Genomic DNA, 7,500 nt, shown 5'->3' with positions numbered 1-7,500 from the left:
CACACACACACACACACACACACACATACACACACCCCAAATAAATTACACACTAACACTGAGCATGTTTATCCCTTTTCTTGATTTTCATTGGAATAATTCAATTCTAAATTGAATTCAATTCAGAACTGAAAATCAATTATTGCTAGAGCGTAGTAAATATCCTGCACAAGTTTAAACACCTGTAAATGTTTTAAATACTGTTTTTATTCTCATTCTGAAAGCTAGTTTCACTCACAAAGCGTCTCAGCTTCATTAATGTAGGTGTATATTTTGTCATAATTATGTTATCGGACTGTTTGTGTTTAATGAGCACTTCCAGCTCAACATGGAGAAAAATCCCTTTCTTTGTGGTGTTTAACTTACGTTTTCCTCTTTCTGCAGTCGGCTGCTTCTGTATTGTGTGCGTGAGCCTCAGATATTACATTCTGACTGAACTAACAGAAACGGGTTGCGCCTGGACTCTACTTATCTGAGGCTATTTCAAATACAGTAGCACATGGAATACCTTCTTGGTTGGTGTTTATGCCTTTTGGTTGGTGTTAAGTTGGTTAGGTTAATTGGTGTTTAGGGCTCTTGTTTAGTGTTTAATTCATGATAAGTCCTGTCATTCAGTGTTAGGACTCTCAGTTGGTGTTCAGTAGGTCTTTAGTTCCAGTTGTTGATGGTTAGGTTTGTTATTTGGTGTTCTGTTTGGAGTGGGTGGAGCATATGACTGTTGAGTAGTGTTTTGCAGAGTTGTTTGACATTAGGTTGTTATTTTGGACTGTAATTGGTTCTTTGGCTTGTTAGTAGGTGTATAGTTTATAACTAGGCCTCTTCTTAGATTTTTAAACCTGTTGGATAGTCTTAGTGCTCAATTGCTCTGTTGATTGGTGTTTAGTTTGTGTTTAGGACTGTTTTTTTTGGTTGCTTGATATTTTTGTTGGTGTTTAACTGATGACATGCCAAGTTATTCCATATGTAGACCTTCTGAAGTTTGCTGTTTGGTGTTAGGGGCCACTGGGTGGAATGTAACTGATGGTAAATCCTGTTACTTGGTATTGAGGCCTGTTGCGTAGGGTTTAGTTACTGTTTAAGACTGTTGGTTGGTGTTCATTTGGTCTTTAGTTCTGTTCGTTGATGGTTACGTTTGTTGTTTGGTGTTTACTGGATGCTAGGTTGTGTAATTTAGTGATAAGACCTGTTGAGTAGTATTTAGTTAGTATTTAGGGCTGTATGTTAACATTTAGTTGCTAGTTTGGCCTGCGTACTTGGTGCTTTAGCCTGTTAGTTGGTGTTTACTGTGATAAACTATGATATATTATGAATATATGTTGGCACACTGTGTGCTGACCTCGTGATATCTTTTGTTCTTCTTCTGTTTTGTTCTAATAAACATGTTTAGAGTACGTACACTCCGTGAAACACGTTAACTGCCACTTCTGTTCTCTGCTGATGCCTTTGTTTGACGCCTTTGTTTCTGCAGATATTGCAGATAGATAATTAAAAATACTCCCTGTTTGTATAATTACTGTATAATTGTGTACTATGTACTATGTACACAATGACACTTGTCTGATAGTGTTAGCTGATGTGTAGTTTGTTAGTTAGTGGTTGATTCATGCTCAGGCCTGTTTGATGCGTTGACCTTTTGCTTGGTGTTAAGGCCCAGTGGTCAGTGTGCATTAGTGATTATTTATTGTTTTTTAATTTAAGCCTATTGGACTTCAGGTTTTCTGGATGGTGTTGAGTTAGTGTTTAGTTCAGGGTGTTGGTGGCTATGTTTGTTGCTTGGTGTTTAGTTAATGATACGTTTTGTTAGTTGTATCTTTGGGCCTGTTTTTTGACATTCAGTGCTGTTATTTGATGTTAAGTGTGTTTATTCCTCTGTATTGATCTCTACTTCCAGCTCATTGTGTTCATTACTGCTACAAATAAAACTTGTGACCTTTCGCTAAACTGTAGCACTATGGCCTGGTTTCTTTTTAGTTGAACTTCTCACTCCACACCCATTCCAGCATGCAGACACACACATACACACACACACAGGGGTGTGAAACAGTAAGTTTTAAACCGAGGGACTGCTCCAGCCTCTAAAACACATCAGTGGTTTTGCTTATATTACACTCTCTTACAGTAGACTGTACACTTAACACTCCACGCTGTGAGGCGTCACTGACTGATCCACCACAAAAATATGGCACAGTAACGCCTCAGCTCGTGACTCGACATGCTGTACTGTAAACTACAACAAATAATAAAATAAAATGTACAGTTACATGCCATACACACCGAATTAGCAGTTTATTAAACACCTGTCTCTTGCCACAGTGTCATCATGAGACCTGCTCAATCCCAGAACACACGCTCTGCACATTGCGGAGTTTTCCCGCTCTAACACACCAGGATAATCACACGATCGTTGTGTTAATGAGCTGATGAGTCGTGTCAGACGTGTTAGAGCAGGAAACACTACACCGAGCAGAACAGGAGAACCACAGGCTCCTGGGGAATACGGCTTTAATAAAACTAATAACACTCAGAACCTGCAGCTATTTAAAGAGTAATAAAACGCTTACACATCTGTTAATACAGAAAAGAACAACTAACGCAATTATTTCAGCTGTAACACTACACAACTGTCACATGCGCATAAAAACAATAAAACAGAGAGAGTCTATAGGGAGCGATAAAGGCATGATGAAATGAGAGAAAGTGAGAAACCAACAGACAGATAGAAAGGAGACAGAGATGAAAAAAAGTGAAAGAGAATGTGAGAGAGTGAAACAGAGGAGGACGAGTGGAAAACGGGTATAAATGATATAAATACAATGACAGAGAGAGAAAAGAGGAAGATTGACAGAAAGGGAACAAAAAGAGAGAAAACTGGAACGCTGCTAAGACAGAGAAACAGGAAACAGAAATAAAAATATAAAGGCAAAAAGGAAATAACAGACAGAAAGGAATTAAAATACACCAACTATAAGAAAGAAAGAAAGAAAGAAGAATGGATAGAAAGTACGAGTAAAAGAAGAATTGAATAGAAAAAAGAAATTAAGAAAGGGAAAATTAGTGATGTATAAATAAACAAACAATGAAAATAAAGAATGAAAGAAAAGGTGAAAAGAAAGAAATAAGTAATAAAACGGCAAAAAAGTAAGATGAAAGGAAAGAAAGAAAACTACATTTGCAGAGAACATTCATATTCATTTTATTTATTCATATAATAAAATGAATAAATAACAAATATATAGAAAAAAGAAAGAAAGAAAGAAAAACAAATAATAAATTTAAAAAAGTAGAAAAGAATTGAGGATGAAAGTAAGAATGTAAAATGGACAAATGATAGAAAAACTATGGATGAAAATCAGAACAAAAGAAAAGAGAAACAGAAGTAAGAAAGGAAGAAAGAAACAAATGAAAAAATAAAGAGTGAAAAGGAAGAAAGCACTAAAAATGAAATAATTTGTTCAGTTCTACAAAGATGAATAAAAGATCAAGGAGAAAGTATGAGAGACCTGGAGGTAGAGAACGAGAGAGGTAGAAAGACACGATAGATAAAGACAGCTTAAAAAAAGATAAAGGGTAGAGATATAAGGAAAAGGAGAATTAAAGAGAGAGAGCAAGACAGGAAGGAGACGACAGAAAAATAGCAAGAAAAGAAAGACCGAGGGGAAAAAGAGAAAAATCAGGTAAAGACAGAAGGAAAGAGAGAAGAACAGGAGGAAGATGGAGGGATGTGCTCAGGGCTCTTTGGTGGAGGTGTGAAAAAATGCACTTATCCATAAGGGCAGCTGTCTCACTCTCAGCTGCACCGTTTCTGACAGCACACACTGAGGCTACACCAAAATCTGCACCACAGCCCAAAATCCTGTCACTTCCTGTTTCCCTTCCAGTACAGGATATGAGCATGGAGACAATTATTAAATAATTTACTAACAAAGGGATAAACTTCTTTACCATGAATCTATTGATGTCATGTGACTCATTTATGTAACATCATGCAATCTGGGTTAGAGCGTGTGGGTATGAAAGAGGTGTTTGGGGTATTAGTGCAGTATTAGTGCAGTGTTAGTGCAGTGTTAGTGCAGTGTTAGTCTAGTGTTAGTGGGGTATTAGTGTAGTGTTAGTGCAGTGTTAGTGGGGTATTAGTGCAGTGTTAGTCTAGTGTTAGTGGGGTATTAGTGCAGTGTTAGTGCAGTATTAGTGGGGTATTAGTGCAGTGTTAGTGGGGTATTAGTGCAGTGTTAGTGCAGTGTTAGTGGGGTATTAGTGCAGTGTTAGTGCAGTGTTAGTGGGGTATTAGTGCAGTGTTAGTGCAGTGTTAGTGGGGTATTAGTGCAGTGTTAGTGTAGTGTTAGTGCAGTGTTAGTGCAGTGTTAGTGGGGTATTAGTGCAGTATTAGTGTAGTGTTAGTGCAGTGTTAGTGGGGTATTAGTGCAGTGTTAGTCTAGTGTTAGTGGGGTATTAGTGCAGTGTTAGTGGGGTATTAGTGCAGTGTTAGTGCAGTGTTAGTGGGGTATTAGTGCAGTGTTAGTGGGGTATTAGTGCAGTGTTAGTGCAGTGTTAGTGGGGTATTAGTGCAGTATTAGTGTAGTGTTAGTGGGGTATCAGTGCAGTGTTAGTGTAGTGTTAGTGGGGTATCAGTGCAGTGTTAGAGTAGTGTTAGTGGGGTATTAGTGCAGTATTAGTGTAGTGTTAGTGGGGTATCAGTGCAGTGTTAGTGTAGTGTTAGTGGGGTATTCGTGCAGTGTTAGTGTAGTGCTAGTGGGGTATTAGTGAAGTATTAGTGCAGTGTTAGTGGGGTATCAGTGCAGTATTAGTGTAGTGTTAGTGGGGTATTCGTGCAGTATTAGTGTAGTGTTAGTGGGGTATCAGTGCAGTGTTAGTGTAGTGTTAGTGGGGTATCAGTGCAGTGTTAGTGCAGTGTTAGTGGGGTATTAGTGCAGTATTAGTGTAGTGTTAGTGGGGTATTCGTGCAGTATTAGTGTAGTGTTAGTGGGGTATCAGTGCAGTATTAGTGTAGTGTTAGTGGGGTATTCGTGCAGTATTACTGTAGTGTTAGTGGGGTATCAGTGCAGTATTAGTGTAGTGTTAGTGGGGTATCAGTGCAGTGTTAGAGTAGTGTTAGTGGGGTATTCGTGCAGTATTAGTGTAGTGTTAGTGGGGTATCAGTGCAGTGTTAGTGTAGTGTTAGTGGGGTATCAGTGCAGTATTAGTGTAGTGTTAGTGGGGTATCAGTGCAGTATTAGTGTAGTGTTAGTGGGGTATTCGTGCAGTATTACTGTAGTGTTAGTGGGGTATCAGTGCAGTGTTAGAGTAGTGTTAGTGGGGTATTAGTGCAGTGTTAGTGTAGTGTTAGTGCAGTGTTAGTGCAGTGTTAGTGGGGTATTAGTGCAGTGTTAGTCTAGTGTTAGTGGGGTATTAGTGCAGTGTTAGTGGGGTATTAGTGCAGTGTTAGTGTAGTGTTAGTGGGGTATTCGTGCAGTGTTAGTGTAGTGTTAGTGGAGTATTAGTGAAGTATTAGTGCAGTGTTAGTGGGGTATCAGTGCAGTATTAGTGTAGTGTTAGTGGGGTATTCGTGCAGTATTAGTGTAGTGTTAGTGGGGTATCAGTGCAGTGTTAGTGTAGTGTTAGTGGGGTATTCGTGCAGTATTAGTGTAGTGTTAGTGGGGTATCAGTGCAGTGTTAGAGTAGTGTTAGTGGGGTATCAGTGCAGTGTTAGTGTAGTGTTAGTGGGGTATCAGTGCAGTGTTAGTGTAGTGTTAGTGGGGTATCAGTGCAGTATTAGTGTAGTGTTAGTGGGGTATTCGTGCAGTGTTAGTGGGGTATTCGTGCAGTATTAGTGTAGTGTTAGTGGGGTATCAGTGCAGTGTTAGTGCAGTGTTAGTGGGGTATTCGTGCAGTATTACTGTAGTGTTAGTGGGGTATCAGTGCAGTGTTAGAGTAGTATTAGTGGGGTATCAGTGCAGTGTTAGTGCAGTGTTAGTGGGGTATTCGTGCAGTATTAGTGTAGTGTTAGTGGGGTATCAGTGCAGTGTTAGTGTAGTGTTAGTGGGGTATCAGTGCAGTATTAGTGCAGTGTTAGTGGGGTATCAGTGCAGTATTAGTGTAGTGTTAGTGGGGTATCAGTGCAGTGTTAGTGCAGTGTTAGTGGGGTATTCATGCAGTATTAGTGTAGTGTTAGTGGGGTATCAGTGCAGTGTTAGTGTAGTGTTAGTGGGGTATCAGTGCAGTATTAGTGCAGTGTTAGTGGGGTATCAGTGCAGTATTAGTGTAGTGTTAGTGGGGTATCAGTGCAGTATTAGTGCAGTGTTAGTGGGGTATTCGTGCAGTATTAGTGTAGTGTTAGTGGGGTATCAGTGCAGTGTTAGAGTAGTGTTAGTGGGGTATTCATGCAGTATTAGTGTAGTGTTAGTGGGGTATCAGTGCAGTGTTAGTGCAGTGTTAGTGGGGTATCAGTGCAGTGTTAGTGTAGTGTTAGTGGGGTATCAGTGCAGTGTTAGTGCAGTGTTAGTGGGGTATCAGTGCAGTATTAGTGTAGTGTTAGTGGGGTATCAGTGCAGTGTTAGTGCAGTGTTAGTGGGGTATTCGTGCAGTATTAGTGTAGTGTTAGTGGGGTATCAGTGCAGTGTTAGTGTAGTGTTAGTGGGGTATCAGTGCAGTATTAGTGCAGTGTTAGTGGGGTATCAGTGCAGTATTAGTGTAGTGTTAGTGGGGTATCAGTGCAGTGTTAGTGCAGTGTTAGTGGGGTATCAGTGCAGTATTAGTGTAGTGTTAGTGGGGTATCAGTGCAGTGTTAGAGTAGTGTTAGTGGGGTATTCATGCAGTATTAGTGTAGTGTTAGTGGGGTATCAGTGCAGTGTTAGTGTAGTGTTAGTGGGGTATTCGTGCAGTATTAGTGTAGTGTTAGTGGGGTATCAGTGCAGTATTAGTGTAGTGTTAGTGGGGTATCAGTGCAGTGTTAGTGCAGTGTTAGTGGGGTATTCGTGCAGTATTAGTGTAGTGTTAGTGGGGTATCAGTGCAGTGTTAGAGTAGTGTTAGTGGGGTATTCGTGCAGTATTACTGTAGTGTTAGTGGGGTATCAGTGCAGTATTAGTGTAGTGTTAGTGGGGTATTCGTGCAGTATTAGTGTAGTGTTAGTGGGGTATTCGTGCAGTATTAGTGTAGTGTTAGTGGGGTATCAGTGCAGTGTTAGTGTAGTGTTAGTGGGGTATCAGAGCAGTATTAGTGCAGTGTTATTGGGGTATTCGTGCAGTATTAGTGTAGTGTTAGTGGGGTATTCGTGCAGTATTAGTGTAGTGTTAGTGGGGTATCAGTGCAGTGTTAGTGTAGTGTTAGTGGGGTATCAGTGCAGTGTTAGTGGGGTATCAGTGCAGTGTTAGTGGGGTATTAGTGTAGTGTTAGTGGGGTATTCGTGCAGTATTAGCGTAGTGTTAGTGGGGTATTAGTGCAGTGTTAGTGTAGTGTTAGTGGGGTATTAGTGCAGTGGTAGCGTAGTGTTAGTGGGGTATTAG

The sequence above is a fragment of the Pangasianodon hypophthalmus genome, chromosome 9 (genome assembly GCF_027358585.1).
Source record: "Pangasianodon hypophthalmus isolate fPanHyp1 chromosome 9, fPanHyp1.pri, whole genome shotgun sequence".
Taxonomy (NCBI): Eukaryota; Metazoa; Chordata; class Actinopteri; order Siluriformes; family Pangasiidae; genus Pangasianodon; species Pangasianodon hypophthalmus.
This window is presented reverse-complemented; position numbering follows the sequence as displayed.